The 16585-nt window shown below is 45.9% G+C and overlaps 1 non-coding gene across 1 annotated transcript; it reads left to right on the forward strand.

Annotated features, from left to right (window-relative positions):
- The first annotated feature begins 7065 nt into the window (after window positions 1–7065).
- trnae-uuc (transfer RNA glutamic acid (anticodon UUC)) lies at window positions 7066–7137 on the forward strand. The gene has a single exon. It is a non-coding gene; the product is annotated as a tRNA-Glu (tRNA).
- The last annotated feature ends 9448 nt before the right edge of the window (window positions 7138–16585 follow it).

The raw sequence follows: 16585 nt of genomic DNA on the forward strand, positions 1-16585 counted from the left end.
AAGTAAATAATTGTAAATAATACATATTGTAAATAATTTTGGCCCCAGCACTGATCCCTGTGGCAAACTACTGATTACAATTTGCTATCCTGAACATGCCCCTTATCCCAATTGTATCATTGGTTAGCCAATCCTCTATCCATGCCTCTTTGCTTATTATTTCATGAGATGTGAATATCATTGGCTCTGCCAATAACCCTTCCCAAACTGTCCTTGAAAATGTGGCGCTGAGCTGCCACTTAAATTGCTTCACATAATTTGGTCTGCAATAATGTTCAGGAGCGAGTTCCAGGTTGTTGATCAATAACAAAGAAGCAATGCGATATATTTCACAGTTGGAATGCTGTGTTCACACTTACCTGCTCTTGGTGGTTGAGGTGATGGCTTGGAAGTGCTTTTGAAGAGCCACCAATTAATCAAGCCAGACTGATAGATTGTGGCCAGAGATTCTGCTTTTTGACTTTCATCATCAATCTACATTCTTTCCAGCCAAGAGTTTAGTCTGAAACTGCCACACAATTCCTCCTGTTATAGCATCAATCAACTATAATAATATGACGATTCTTGGGATGAGTTTTCACACCTGAGTGCAAAATAAATATAGATCATTGTTTCCAGCTCTGCTGGAACAAAAAAAACCAGCAAATTGGTGGATAATTACAGTTGGTGCAAACAAAGCTAGCGATCGATAAAGACTAACCCTGTTTACTTCAACGGCCAAATTACATTTTGAAAACCAAGTACACTCAGACAACTTGTAAAAGTGGTTCATAGGAGGAGAAATGGGGCATTGAAGAGGAGTGAAATGATTGCTTTTGGTCACCGCCACCATTGTCTGAAAAACAGGTTGAAAGGATTCTTAAAAGGTGGGCAACAAAGTGGAGTGGTATAACACTTCAGACACCGCAAAGTGTAAGATCACTTTCTAGTGGAAGAAAAATACATTTCTTAATTCTCGAAGAACGGGGGAACAAATGGGGAATAAATCTGAATTGGGAACTCTTTCTTATTAAGGATGTTCCTTCACCACAGTCTTGGTTCAGAGCATAAGTTCTTCATCAGGAATGAAGGTTGGTCCAACGGGGCTGAGAGATAATTGGGAAGGGGATGGGGATGGAGGGGAGGTAGCTGTGAATGAAATAGGTCGATGGAGGTGCTGATTTATCGTGAGAGGTAAGACAGGAGGGTGGAGCGAATAGGTGGGAAGCAAGATGAAAATATAGGACAGCTCAAGAGACCAATGCCGAGTTGGAAGGTTGGATCTGGGACAAGGCGCGTGGTGTGGGAGTGAGAGTGAGGAGAAATATGGAAACTGGTGAGATCGATATTGATCCCATGTAGTTGCTGGGTCCCAAGGCGAAAGATGAAGTGTTCTTCCTACAAGCGTCAGGTAGCTAGAGCTTGCAGGGGGATGCGGCACAGGACTTGCATGCCCTTGACGGATTGGGAGGGGAAGTTAAAGTATTCAGCCACAGGGCGGTGGGGTCGTTTAGGTTTGGAGTCCGAGAGCTGTTTCCTGAAATGTTCTGCAAGTTGGCATCCAGTCTCCCCAATGTGGCAGAGCAATGGACATATAAATAAATTTTATAAACAAATTGTATAAATTTTAGCATGCTGGAGTTATTATCTTTAATGAAGATAACGAAAATATTAATAAAATTGGGTGACTGTTTGAAACGGTTTGTTGGTCAGGCTCAACTCATCCCCTTGAAATGAGAAAATGCCATTGATAGCGGTGAACTGCTCTTTTTGCTGTAAAACCACAAGTTTTTGATTTATTTTCACAACTTACTGGTATTCACACCTGCACATTCAATGTCAAACTCTGACATCAGAAATGAAATTACAACATTAATTTTGACTGACAATATTCGAACAAACAAATTAGTAGCACACAGTGAATACCAAGCCTGATAAATATGAAATCAAATTTGACCAAAAAAATATACAATCAAGATGGGAGATAATAAATGGGGAAGTGCAGAAAGCAAGAAATGCAGCATCACAGAAGGTGCTCCTCCAGGGAGTGTATTTTACGAACTACCACTGCTAAATATAAACAAACACTCTGACATGACCCTCCGGTTTTAATGTGAACCAAAGCCCCATACAGTAGGTACCATTTAAATAAGTTAATAGATACAAGCCTTGAGCAAATCCAGCCCCCCTTTTGGAACTCGGAGTTTTCTCCAGCTCCGGGGGGTTGTTGAGCTCCTGGGCTCTAGCAGCCACTGCTCTACTGAAGAAGCTTTGGGAAGCAGATGCAAAGGCAAGATACAGAACAGAGCACCTTTGCCAAGGAAAGCAGCTTATGGAGACATTGAGCAATAGCATCACATGGTCTTGACCCCTCGGTTATGCGCCCAGCACACTCATACTGCACTACTCTGCTTCAGTGCTCCCAGTCGCAGGATTGTGGATCAGTTTAAAGTCGATCCTATATCTCTGATAACATCGCTGCACAAGGCAGTGAAGAAAGGTTTAGGCACACTAATCTTCATCAGTTAGGGAATTGAGTATAGATGTTGGCAAGATATAGTGTAGTTATACAGAACGTTGATGAGGCTGCACCTGGAATATTGTGATCAGTTTTGGTCCCCTCGGTATCGTGTGATTTCTGACATCTTCAACTCTGGGTTTGTGTTGAACTTGATAGGATATTTTGTCCAACTCAGCATGTTTAAACAGTATCGCTCGGAGGGAGTCATTTGAAATATTTGAGGAGGTGAGTTCAACAAGATTGAAGTATTCAAAGTTACTTGGACTCTCTTTTAAACTTACATCGGGACCAGTAGTCAGAGACACATACAACATGGAAACAGACCCTTCAGTCCAACTTTTCCATGCTGACCTGATAACCTAAATTAATCTAGTCCCATTTGACAGCACCTGACCCATATACTCTGGCAGCTCATTTCATGTATGTACCACCCTCTGCATGAAGAAGTTGACCCTTTAACATATTTCGCCTCTCACCCTAACCTATGCCCTCTAGTTCTGGACTCCTCCATCCCAGGGAAAATACCTTGTCTTTTACCCTGTCCATCCCTCTCATGAATTTGTAACCTCTATTAGGTCACTCCTCTACTTCCAATGCTCCACTGAAAACAGCCCCAGCCTATTCAGACTCTCCCTGTAGCTCAAACCCTCCAACCCCCAGCAACATTTCGTAAATCGTTTCTCATAGAGAAGTCAACGTTTAAGCCCTGAAGAAGCGTTAATACCCAAAATGCTGACTACTCCACATCCTGGTGCTGCCTGGCTTGCTGTATTCTCCCGACCTCCTGCTTGCCTACTTCGGGTTGCAATAGGTAGTGGCTCAGTGGTTACCACCGCAGCCTCACTGTGCCGCAGATCCAGGTTTGATTCCAGCCTTGAGTGACTGTCTGTGAGGAGTTTGCACATTCTCCCAGTGTCTGCGTGGGTTTTCTCTGGGTGGTCCTGTCCAAAGACATGCAGGTCTGAGGTTTGATGAAGGCCTTCCTGCACTTAGAGCAACTGAACAACCTCTCCCCCATGTGGACCCACGAGTGGGCCAGCAGGTCAGAAGAAAGAGCAAAGCCCTTCATGCACTCGGGGCAGAAGAACGGCCTCTCCTCGGTGTGGACCCACTGGCGTCTCAGCAGGTGGGAAGAACTGCTAAAGGCCATCTCGCACTCAGGGCTTGAGAACAGTTGTCCCAGGTGTGGATCAACCAGTGCGTCCGCATGGCAGAGGAATCACTAAAGGCCTTCCCGCACTCGGGGCAGCAGAAGGGCCTCTCCTCACTGTGGACTCATTGGTGCTTCAGAACCGTTTCAAATTTCACAATATCCTTCTGATAGGAGTGAGACCAGAATTGCACACAATATTCCAAATGTATTCCACAATATTCCAGTGTCCTGTCCAGCCACAACGAAACTTCCCAACTCCTATACTCAAGTTAGAGGATTGTGAAAGTTTTTAAAACTCGCAAAATAAAATAGGAAAAAAAGGGAAGGACAAACCGAATTTTTGAAGTCAACTTGGAAGCATAATTGAGAAATCAGCGGACTGGGTTTATTAGGTACCTGTTCTCCTTAAATACACTATATACATCTTTCTCTTCTGCTCTTCGTAGTTCACAAAACCATGCTGAGTATCCTTGATCACATTATTCTTATCCAGATGTTCATAAATCCTATCCCTTACAATTTTCTCTAAGACTTTGCCCACAAAAGAAGTGAGACTCACCGGCTTATACTTACTAGGGTTATCCCTACTCTGCTCCTTGAACAAGGAAACCACATTTGCTATCCTCCAGTCTTCTGGCACTATTCCTGTAGACAACGAGGTCATAAAAATCAAGGCCAATGGCTCTGCAATCTCCTCCCTTGCTTCCCAGAGAATCCTAGTATTAATGCCATCAGGCCCAGGGGACTTATCTATTTTCACCCTTCCCAGAATTTCCAATACCTCTTCCCTACATACTTCAAAGCCATCAATTTTCAATATTCATATCGGCAACAATGTCCTGTTCCTGAGTGAATTCTGATGAAAAGTATTCATTCAGTGTCTCCCCAATCTCTTCGGCCTCCATGCGCAACTTCCCACTACTATCCTTGACTGGACCTATTCCTACCCGAGTCATTCTTTTATTCCTGACATACCTATAGAAAGCCTTTGGGTTTTCCCTAATCCTACCAACCAATTACTTTTCGTGTCCCCTCCTTGCTGCTCTTAACTCTCTCTTTAGATCCTCCCTGGCTAACTTATAACTCTCAATCGCCCCAATTGAATTTCATGCCTCATCTTTACATAGGCCGCCCTCTTCACTTTAACAAGGGATTCCAATTCATTATTAAACCATGGCTCACTCACATGACCCTTTCCTCCCTGCCTGACAGGTACATACTTATCAAGGACACTCAATAGTTGCTCCTTGAACAAGCTCCACATATCGATTGCACCCTTCCATTGAAGCCTACTTTTCCAAGCCACGCATCCTAAGTCATGCCTCACCGCATCATAATTTCCCAGTCCCCAGCTATAAATCTTGCCCTACAGTGCACACTTATCCCTCTTCATCACCAGAGTAAAAGTCACAGAATTGTGGTCACTGTCCCCAAAGTGCTCACCTACCTCCAATTCTAACACCTGGCCTGGTTCGTTACCCAGAACCAAATCTAGTACGGCCTCACCTCTTGTTGGCCTGTCAACATATTGTGTCATCTAACGTACTAGAGCTATAGCTTTCCCAGTCAATATCTGGAAAGTTAAAGACCCCCATAACAACCACCCTATTACTTACACTCTTCTCCTGAATCACCTCGGCAATCCTTTCTTCTACGTCTCTAGGACTATTAGGCCTGTAGAAAACTCCTCACCTTTCCTATTTCCAACCTCAGCCCAAACTACCTCAAATGGCGAGTCTTCATTCATCGTCCTTTCCACCGCTGTAATACTATCCTTTACAAGCAATGCCACACACACCCTCTTTTACCCCCACCTCTGACCCTACTAAAACATTTAAAAACTGGAACCTGCAACAGCCAATCCTGTCCCTGTTCTACCCATGTCTCCGTGATAGCCACAACATCGAAATCCCAGGTACCAACCCACATTGCAAGTTCACCTTCCTTATTTCGTATACTTCTCACATTGACGTATATACACTTCAAGCCACCTTCCTGTTTAGAGGCAACCTCCTTCGAGATTGATGCCATGTTCCTAACCTCCCTACACTCAAGGTCCTGCACCCTAAAGCTGCAGTCTACATGTCCCTGCAGAGTTAGTTTAAACCCTCCCAAAGAGCACTAGCAAACCTCCCCCAAAGGATGGTGGTGCACCTCAGGCTCAGGTGGAGACCATCCTGTTTATACAGATACCACCTTCCCCAGAAAGAACCCCAGTTATCCAGATACTGGAATCCCTCCCTCCTGCACCAACCCTGTAGCCACGCATTTAACTGTTCTCTCTCACTATTCCTCAACTCTCTATCACGTGGCACGGGTAACAAACCAGAGACAACAACTCTGTTTGTTCGAACACTGCGCTTCCAACCTAGCTCCCTGAAAGCCTGCCTAACATCCTCATGCTTCTTCCTACCTATGTCGTTGCTGCCAATGTGGACCACGACTTCGGGCTGCTCCCCCACCCCCTTAAGGAACCGGAAAACACGATCAGAAACGTCACTTACCCTTGCACCTGGGAGGCAACATACCAAAAGTGAGTCTCTCTCGCCCCCACGAAACCGGCTATCTGTGCCCCAAACTATCGAGTCCCCAATAACTCTTGCTCTGCTCTTCTCCAACCTTCCCTTCTGAGCAACAGGAACAGGCTCCGTGCCAGAGCCCTGAACCCCACTGCTTACCCCGGTAAGTCGTCGTACCAACAAGTATCCAAAATGGTATACTTGTTCTTGAGGGGAACGACCGCAGGAGGTCTCTGCATTGGCTGCTTTCTCCAAGACCCTCACTGTCACCCATCTGTCTGCAATCTTTGGAGTTGCTACTTTCCTAAAGCACCGATCTATGACCCCCTCTGCCTCCCGAATGATTCTAAATTCATCCAACTCCAGCTCCAGTTCGCGAACATGCTCTTGGAGGAGCTGGAGATGGGTGCACTTACGGCAAGTGTAATCATCAGGGACGACCATGGCATCCCTCCCCTCAAACATGTTGCAAGAGGAACATTGCACTGTCTTCACTGCCATCCCTCTAAAAGTAACTTTTAAGAAAAACTAGGTCTGAAGAATAGAACAAGCAAAATGCAGCACTGACCTGCTTACCACAATGGGTCTTATTATAAGGTTAGAGGAGGAGGGCGGGTGGGAGGCACTATCACTGTAGTTCCTCGGGATCCTCTCCTGCGCGCCTTTATCGGAAAAAAAACCTACCCAGGTAAGCTTGCGCTCCACCAGCTTCTGGGTCCGGTCCGCACTTTTTTTCAATAAAGGCGCGCAGGTGAGTCCCGAAGATGTGACTTGACTCTCCAGTCTCCCCAATGTTCTCGAGATCGGATAAAGTCTTCTTCCTGCCGCAGCCCGGATTCGATTCCCAGGCAGCGAGGCAATTTTCAGCACAGCTACAAGAACGGATTTACGTCTCCCTGGTGGTCTAGTGGTTAGGATTTGGCGCTTTCACCGCCGCGGCCCGGGTTCGATTCCCGGTCAGGGAAGCAGTTTTCAACGGGTCTTAATGCGCTGTACAGTTGTTTCTTGATCTTCGTTATTCCTGGGCACTGCAATGTGAAGTAGCTCGTTGAAATAGCATCCTGATGCAGATTTGTTTGCATGTGTTGGGATGATTGCTTCTGCAGCTACAAAAGAGTGAACAATCCTCACTCTCTCAGCGGAGCAGGTCAGTGCTTTTTGGCAATGTCTGTTTATAGACGCGGTTATGTTTGTTTAACAGTTTAAATTTAATATTTTTGTATCCATTGCTCCCGAAGCGATCTCTATCACATTGGGAAGACTGGAGAGTCAAGTCACATCTCTGGGACTCTCCTGCGCGCCTTTATCGGAAAAAAAACCTACCCAGGTAAGCTTGCGCTACACCAGCTTCCGGGTCCGGTCCGTGCTTTTTTCCAATAAAGGCGCGCAGGTGAGTCCCGGAGATGTGACTTGACTCTCCAGTCTCCCCAATGTTGCAGAGATCGCATCGCGAGCATTTGGTTTCAAAACATTACATTGATTTATGTACTGGTGAAAGTCTTCTTACTGCCGCTTGCACAATCTCTTAGAGGAGGCTGTTTTCATTCATAATTCAGCCTCCCGTGCCCAGAATTATCATTGCCCTCTACTTTTGTATAATAAATCCTACGCCCTTCATTGTGAAGACGGGGGGGGGGGAGGTGTGGGGGGTGTGGGCGGGGGGTGGGTTGGGTGGACAATCTGATCCCACCATCGGCAGGCACATCCATGTCACGAGGAATTAGCCCTCCAACACCGGGGCCATCGCCCATCGTGCCTTTCAGTGTTTTGCCTGTTCCTGACTTTTCACATTGATCTGGAGCCAAGAAGGGGTTTGTTTTCCTGATGTGCATGAACGAGAATTTTTTCAATGTTTCTGTTCAGTTCATGTCCCGAGAATTATAGAGTCAATCTCCCGGTGTCTTAAACAAGGGGATGATGTCTGGACTGTCTCTGCTCAGTCGGACAGTTCATCTTTCATTCTCCTCTAATTCCACTTCGCAAAGAGTTTCTCAAGATTCACAAAGCTGGAGACTGGGATTTCTGTTTCATTTCCTGAACATTTTAACATCTGCTAACTGACAACTTTTTGCCAACATCTCTTCCCTCATGTAACACTTGCATCATGTTCATGGATGAGGCATTTCCACTTTGTGGAGACATTCCCAAGTTTGGGAATGTTCTCTTTGCAGCGAAGAAGTTTAACTGGAGATATCCAGGGGCTGTTGGCAATGATGGGAGAAGAAGTGGTGGGAATGGACAGAAGAACCTATTGCCACTGACCAGGGTCAGTTACCAGAGTACAGGGTTTGAGATTCTTTAATGGAATTCAGCATTTGTGTAGAACAAACACAGCGAATACTACAGAAAGCAAACGGGTCGAGCAGCATCTGTGGAAAGGTAAACGGAGCTGACGTTTTGGGTGTGCTATGTTTTTTGTTCAGAACTCGAGTTTCCTGCATGGCAATAAATTCCCTGATGTGAGAAAACATGGCTTTATTGAGAAGAGTTTTGTGAAGTTTGAGCGATGATGCAGCCAACAGGAAGTCATTGAAAATCGCCAGCGAAGTAAACAAATTCAGCAGGATTCCAACCTGGTCGGGGGAATCTCAAAGGATGTCTAAGGCAGCAACGTTTTTCAGCCACAACCAGAGACCCCAAGTTGTGGTCTAATATTTCTCATGGAATGGGTCCAACAGGAAAGGTGAGTATTGGGCTTGTCATGTCTGCACCATAACCCCAATGCTTCCTGTTCTCCTGGATTTGATCAGAACAGCGGAGGCTAATGGAAAACTGAACTGAACTGCACACATTGATGAGAGGTAGAGCGGGTGGGAAAGATCCATTTCCATGTAAAGAGAGATTAATAATTAAGGCCGAAAATAAGAAAACACATAAAGAAATTTGGGGTTCTTTCAGGAAAGCTAAAGTAGAAATGTTCACAGAAAATTGTGATGAAAGTCTCTGGAGTTATTTTGATGAGAAGTGTTGATGATGTGAATACAATCGATAGGATGAACGTAGATTGGTAAATGTATTTTATAACTGTTCTGTTCTAGCCCTGTGAGCGAAATCGGGACCTGAAGTAGTAAAAGCGATAATAACAACATCGATCTGAAATTTGTTACGTGACAGAAAACAGAGCTATCATTATCAGGTGGCTTTTGAACTGGAGGAGGTTTCCAGTGAAATTAGCTTGAGGCTTGACGTATGCAAGATCAAAGTAATTTAGGTAAAGCAAAGAAATGCTGTTCTCATTAGCAGACAGTGAAAGGATTACAAGACGCAGATTAAACATTTTCAGCAAGTGATACAGGGGACTGGGAAGAAAAGTAATATAAACTGTGAACAACAATGTTCTGGAGCACATCACATTCAAAGATCGAAAACATCCAGGTCCTGATTAACCAGGTGTCACTGTCAGATTGTATTGTGGTGCTTTTCTGCAAAGCATCCACTTGCAATGTTCTCCTAAAAGAGTGACAAACCTATTCCTGTCAGCCAAGGATAGAAAATCCGAAGGGATGAATAAGTTTCTTATTTTCTGAAGATTCACAAAACGGAGACTGCGTTTTGGTGTTTGTTCCCTTTCCTCTCCCAAGAGTTGCGGCGGTGAGTTGGGGATAGTGAAATGTGCCCATGAGCAGCGTGTGGTTCCATTTCAGCTTCCCCTCCTCTGACAGCGCTGCGACGTGTCTCTGATGTTCTCAGGGACTTTTACTGACGCGGGACAGTGAAAAGAGTCTCGTTCAGGCCCTAGAATTATTGAATTCGATATTGGGACCGGAGGGATGTATGGTCTCCAAGTGGAATATTCGGTGCTCTTCGTTCTGCTGGTGCTGAGCTTCGCTGGGACAACACAGCAAACCTGAGACAGAGATGTTGGCCAGGGAATAGGATGGGGTGTGGTATTGGCAGGCAACTGGAAGCTCAGGGTCTTTTTTGCAGGCAGAACGTAGATGTTCTGCGAAGCAGTCACCCAGTTTATGCTTCGTTTTCCCCAATGGAGATGAGCCTATATTGTGAGCAGTAAATGCAGTACACTGAGTTGTGGGTAGTGCAGGTAAAGTGCCACTTCACCTGGAAGGTAAGTTTGGCCCCTTAGATAGCGAGGAGGGAATAGGTAAATGGGCTGGTGTCACACATTCGGCAGTTGCAGGCGAAAGTGCATCTCAATCTGCAAGTTTACACTGAGAAAACACTGGACTTGAACTCCCAAGTCTCTTTGCACTTCGGATTTCTTCATTTTCTCCCCATAATTCCTCTGTTCCAACAGCGACTATCTGATGTCAGGGCAGCACCAGTGATTTCCTGACATATGGATTGTATTTGGGGATACCAAGGAATGTCAGGAAATGCGAGTGTCTCAGGAGCAATCGTTATTCCTGGCGGAGGCAGAGAGGAATGTGGTGTGGTCCTGTAAACTCCAGAACTTTGATAGCTTCATGAGTCAGCAATAACTCTTTCTGGACCAAGAAACGAAAGGGCCGATGAGAAACTGCTCCATGGAAGTTAACAAATAACATATATTAACTCGCTGTCACTCTGCTATGACAGGAGGAGCTGGAAACCCCTGATAGATTGAAACACAAAACTGGTAATCTCTTGATTATGTTGTAAAAATATCGGTATAATGTTATGCACACCACGCAGTCACCAGCAGAGGGAAGCGGCATTGTGTTTAAATCGAGTGATGAATAGCTGGTGTTTTCATTCTCACATTGGGGAGAGCTGAGCATTTACCCAAACACTGGGTACACCACCTCCCTGACACAGTGTTCACAAATCAAACTGACAGCAAAGCTTCACGTGTGATCGAAAGTTTCCACATGAAGTGAATGTAATCCTTCCTTGATTTGAAAGGTAAGAAGCTGATTGTTTGTGAGCCTGACACGATTTGAACATGCAACCTTCTAATCTGGAGTCAGACGTACTACCGTTACGCCACAAACTCACGTGTCACCAAGGCCCTCTATTCATGCTTGAGGGAAGTGATCGCACTACAATGATTTTACGTTATGAGTAACAACGGAGATCAACAGTTCATGTCTGTTCTGTTTCTCCCCCCTCTCTTTAGGTCTCTCGAAACAATTTCCAACTCTCTCTCAATAAAAATCTGAAAGAATTGCAGATGTCGTGTGAACCCGCCGGTGGGTCTGAAGATTAGAGGAATCGCTGAAGGCCTTCCCACACTCGGGACAACTGAAAGGCCATTACCCCGTGTGGACCAGCTGATGCCTCAGCAGGGCAGAGGAATCACTGAAAGCTTTCCAGCACTCGGGGCAGCTGAAGGGCCTCCCCCCCGGTGTGGAGCAGATGGTGCTCCCGCATGGTGCCCACTTGACTGAATCCCTTCCCACACTCGGGACAGTTGAAGGGCCTCTCTCCTGTGTGGACCCGCTGGTGGGTCAGCATGGAGGAGGCCTGGGTAAAGCCCTTCCCGCACTCGGGGCGGGAGAATGGCCTCTCCCTCGTGTGGACCTGCTGGTGCCTCAGCAGGGTGGCGGCCGTGCAGGAGAATGGCCTCTCCCTGGTGTGACTGCGCTGATGAATCTCCAGGGCAGACGGGACACGGAAGCCTATTCCACAGTCGCCACACTTCCACGGTTTCTCCACAGGGCGAGATTCCTCGGGATTCTCCATGGCCAAAGCTTCAGCTGCACACAAACACGTGTATAGCTCCTCCCCGCCGTGAATTCCTCGTTCCTGGCCGTATCACTCTTCCAGGCTCCACACTCAGTGCAGTTCAACAGTCGGGTCTCTCATCCAGTCCCACTGATGCTGAAAATGTATTGAAACAGGAACCAAAAAGCTTTGCTCCTTCTCACAGAATCTAAGTTGAAAATAGCTGAGGTCTGATGGATTGAGTGACTTTCAGATATTGATGTCAAAGCGAGGATTGCAGATGCTGTACAGTGAGTCGAGAAGTGTGCTGGAAAAGCACATCAGGTCAGGCAGCATCTGAGGAGCAGGAGAGTTGATGTTTTGGGCATAAGTCCTTCATCTGTTGATTTGAAACTTCTATCTTCAAATACTCTGTAAAAAGAGATTATAAATGTCATCACTGTCAGTCGGAGTAGAAACTCCGAACAAGCAATTCTACTCAGTGAGTCACCCCTCAGACTCTGCCGCACTAGGGAAAACAACCCCATCCTATACTTCCATCTTCACTCACCCGGATAATTAAGATTCATACCTGAGTTTGCTCCCTCCCTGAATTCACTCCAGTTGCTCAAGTGAACAAAGGTCCCTCCCTTCTCTCTCTCGCCCCCAGGATAAAGAGTTACCCAGACGGAAAGAATTTCACTCTGAAACTGACAGGGCCACTTCCACGTTGTGACATTAATAATGATTCACAAGATCAGACCTAGGCCAACACACAGCCCCCGCACTGCGCCGGCTCCGGACGCCGGCGTGCGACTGACCCGCATTACGCCTGGTCCAGATGGCCGGCATCCGACGGACCTGCTCCGGAGGGACGGCAGCATCCGGCTGACCCTCACTGTGCCTAGTCCAGACGGCAGCATCCGGCTGACCCTCACTGCACCTACTCCAGACGGCCGGCGTCCGGCTGCCCTCACTGCGCCTGCTGCGGTCGGACGGCATCCGGCTGGCCCTCACTGCGCCTGCTGCGGTCGGTGTCAGACTGACCCGCATTACGCCCGCTCCAGACGGCCGCCGCAGGACCTGCGCTGCCCTGCACAGTTGGGAAAATCTCTTCCCTTCAACAAATCCCCATAGGGTGGAAGCAAGCATTTCGGCCCAACGAGTCCACGCCCATTCCTCTACATTCACCCTCTGACTAATCCACCCGAACCGGAGGGCAGAACTAGAAGGCATAGGTTTAGGGTGAGAGGGGAAAGATATAAAAGAGACCTAAGGGGCAACCTTTTCACAAAGAGGGTGGTACGTGTATGGAATGTTCTGCAAGAGGAAGAGGTGGAGGCTAGTACAATTGCAACCTTTGAAAGGGATCTGGATGGAATATATGAATAGCAAAGGTTTGGAGGGATATGGGCTGGGTGTGGGAAGGTTGGACGAGATAGGTTGGGATATCTAGTCAGCATGGACAAGTTGGATCGCAGGGTCTGTTTCTGTGCTGTACATCTCTACGACTCTGTTTCAGCTCAGACAATGCATGAAAGGTGTGAGATCAGAGCCTGTCTATCCTAACCTTGAGTCAGCCTGGTTCTATTTTCAAAGTTGAATTTACATAATACTACATGTATTGACTACCTGGAGATTGTTCATTTTAGGAGCAAAATAGAATGAATCAGCAAATATAATGCTGCAAACACAAATTCATTGCCATGGACTTGTGTGTACACACAAACGCATGACAGAAATAAAATGTCTATTTCTGTGCTGCATATCACACAGACATTGAGATAACAGATGCTTTATTTCTGTGGTTGTAAATGTTGTTGTAATTTATAGCTGGGTACTAATAGTAGATGTAAGGGACAGAATTCCTCAAAATAGGGCACTATAAGTAACGTGGGAGAACCCTATTCTGGTTTACTTACTAGTGAACAAACATTAAGCACAAGTATCTATTTATTTCTAATTTTGTTTCGTTTTTCTTGTTTGATTCCCTGCCATGACAACACTGTATCTGGATGGTTGACAGGCTGAGATGGTGTGTTGGGTCTCGATTGACTTCAATGTTTTATTGTTCCAAATGGTGTAAAATGGGTGTCAAAGCTTCAGCAGAAATCCAGCAGAGCTGACAGACTAACATCTTATTCTTAGCGAACAGGGAGATCAACAGAGGAGAGAGAAATCAGGACCTGAAATCTGAGCTGACACCAGACTACCCTGGGATCAATACTTTGATTAGCTGTGCCAACCCTCGACCTTTACCTCGCTTCCCATTTGACTAACCCCTCAATATTCAGGATACAATCCTTGTCATCCTGAAGCTGGGTTAGCCATTGGAAATGCAGGGTTATAGTTCCACAGTAATAAAAGCAGGAGTAGGCCACTTGTCCTGTCAGGCCTACTCTGCCATTCATTAAGATCATGGCTGATCAATCCACCATCGCAGTTCCTCCTCCCTGCATTGTCAAAGCTATCCTTAATTCACCAACCATGCAAAAACCCATCCAACTGTGTCTTCAATATACTGAAGTGGCCTCTACTGCTTCACTGGGCAGAAAATTCCACAGATTCACTACTCTCCAGGAAAAACAGTTCCTCCTAATCCTTGTTTGAAAGCTACTCCCCCTAATCTTGAGGTGTTATCTCGCCCAACAGCAACGAATTCCCACTTTCCACCAAAATCTGGGATAGACGGACTCACTCAGTTGTTTGCTCTTAAATGAAAGATTTCACTGTTACAACTTCTGCTCCCAGTCAGGGCAAAACATCTTTGACAGCTGTTCTGAAGGTCCAGTCTTCACAACCACACTTGTGAATCATTCTCCTCTCACCTCAAATATGCACTGTCTAGTTTTGGACTGCACCATCCTGGGGAAAAGATCTTGGGTACTCACCCTATCCATGCCCGTTACAACCTCAATAAGGTCATCCATCAGTCTCTGATGCTCCAGGGAAAATATCCCTGGCCTATTCTGCCTCTCCCAGTAGTTCAAACCCTCCAACTCTGGTAACAGCCTTGTAAATCTTTTCCAACCTCTTTCAAAGTTTCACAACATCTTTCCTATATCAAGGAGACCAGACTTGAATGCAGTGTTTCAAAAGTGGCCCAACCAATTTCGTGTGCAGCGGCCACATGACCTCCCAACTCCCATACTCAATGTTCTGACCAATAAAGGAAAGCATACCGAATGCCTTCTTTACTACCCTAGCTACCCAAGACTCCACTTTCAAAGAATTATGAACCTGCACTCCAAGGTCTTTGTTCAGCAACACTCCCCTCAACTGTGTCAGTTCTGCCTGGATTGCTTGACCAAAATGCAACTCCTCACATTTGGCTAAATTAAACTCCATCTCCCACTCCTTGGCCCAATGACCCATCTGCTCAATTCCCATTTATAGCAAACTCTCTTTCCTCTCTTATTCCCTAGAAGCTGAAAATCTCCTTCCCACACACATTCCCTCCATTCTCACTTTGCTGAACCTAATTCCTGCTGCATCTCATCCTGAAGGGTTTGGTTCATGTTGATCCACAGGCCCACACTCTAATTGAAACATACAGAATACTGAATGGCCTGGACAGACTGGACGTTGGGAAGATGTTTCCATTGGTAGGAGAGACAAGAACCTGAAGGCACAGCCTTACAGTAAAGGGAAGGCCCTTTTGGAACAGCGATAAGGAGAAACTTCTTCATCCGGAAAGTGGTGAATCTTTGGAATTCATTGCCACAGAAGGCTGTAAAGGACAGGTCATTGAGAATATTTAAGACGGAGGTAGACAGGTTCTTGAGGATCAAGAGTTACGGGGAGAAAGCAGGAGAATGGGGCTGAGAAACTTGTCAGCTGCGATTGTGTGCTATCAGCAGACCTGATGGGCTGAATGGCCTAATCTCAACTCCTATGTCTTATGGTCTCTTGCTGTCCTGGACACAGAGGGTGAGAATTGGGAGCAGGACTAGGACATTTGATTTTTCAAGCCTGGACCAGTATTGCACAGATCATAACTGGATATGAAAATACCTACAATTTGGTGGATAGGCTGGGACAGTTTTCATTGGAACATAGGATGTTGAGAGGTGACATTGCTGAGGTTGGTTAAATCATGACTGATATAGCTAACATGAATGGCAGGTGTCCTTTCCCTTGGGTGGGGGTTTCAAGATTAGGGAACAAATTTTGAAGGAGAGAGGAGAAAGATTTGAAAGACACGAGGGACACTATTTTTCGTTTTACACAGAGAGTGGTTCATGTGTGGAATGAATGTTCAGAGGAAGTGATGCAGGTGCAGTTATCGCACTTAAAGGACATTTGGCTAGGTATCTGAATAGGAAAGATTCAGAGGATATGGACCAAATACTGGCGGGTGGGACTAGTTTAGTTTGAGAACATAGTCAGCATGGACTGGTTGGACTGAAGGGTCTGTTTCTGTGCTGTCTGACACTGGAACAGTTCTATACTGGTCTTGAAACCATTTTCTTGACATCCCCCATAAACACCCATTTCATTCTTGTTCAAAATATCAGATGGACTCAGCAGTGAATACGTTCAATGACCCCCTAACTGCAGGAAGACATCCCCACTTCTGAACTCAATTCCTCTTGCTAATATACCACTTGCCTTGCTGATTGCTTGTTTCACCTGTCTGACAACTGGCAGTGACTGGTGCAGAAGGACACTGAAGTCCCATTGTACATCTACACATCATCCTTCATGAAGGGCTCGTGCCCAAAACATCAACTCTCATACTGCCTGACTAGCTGTATTTTTCCAATGCCACACTGCGACTCTGATCTTCAGCATCTGCAATCCTCACTTTCTCCACATCCCAATGTATCA

Source organism: Hemiscyllium ocellatum, assembly GCF_020745735.1.
Source record: "Hemiscyllium ocellatum isolate sHemOce1 chromosome 27 unlocalized genomic scaffold, sHemOce1.pat.X.cur. SUPER_27_unloc_26, whole genome shotgun sequence".
NCBI lineage: Eukaryota > Metazoa > Chordata > Chondrichthyes > Orectolobiformes > Hemiscylliidae > Hemiscyllium > Hemiscyllium ocellatum.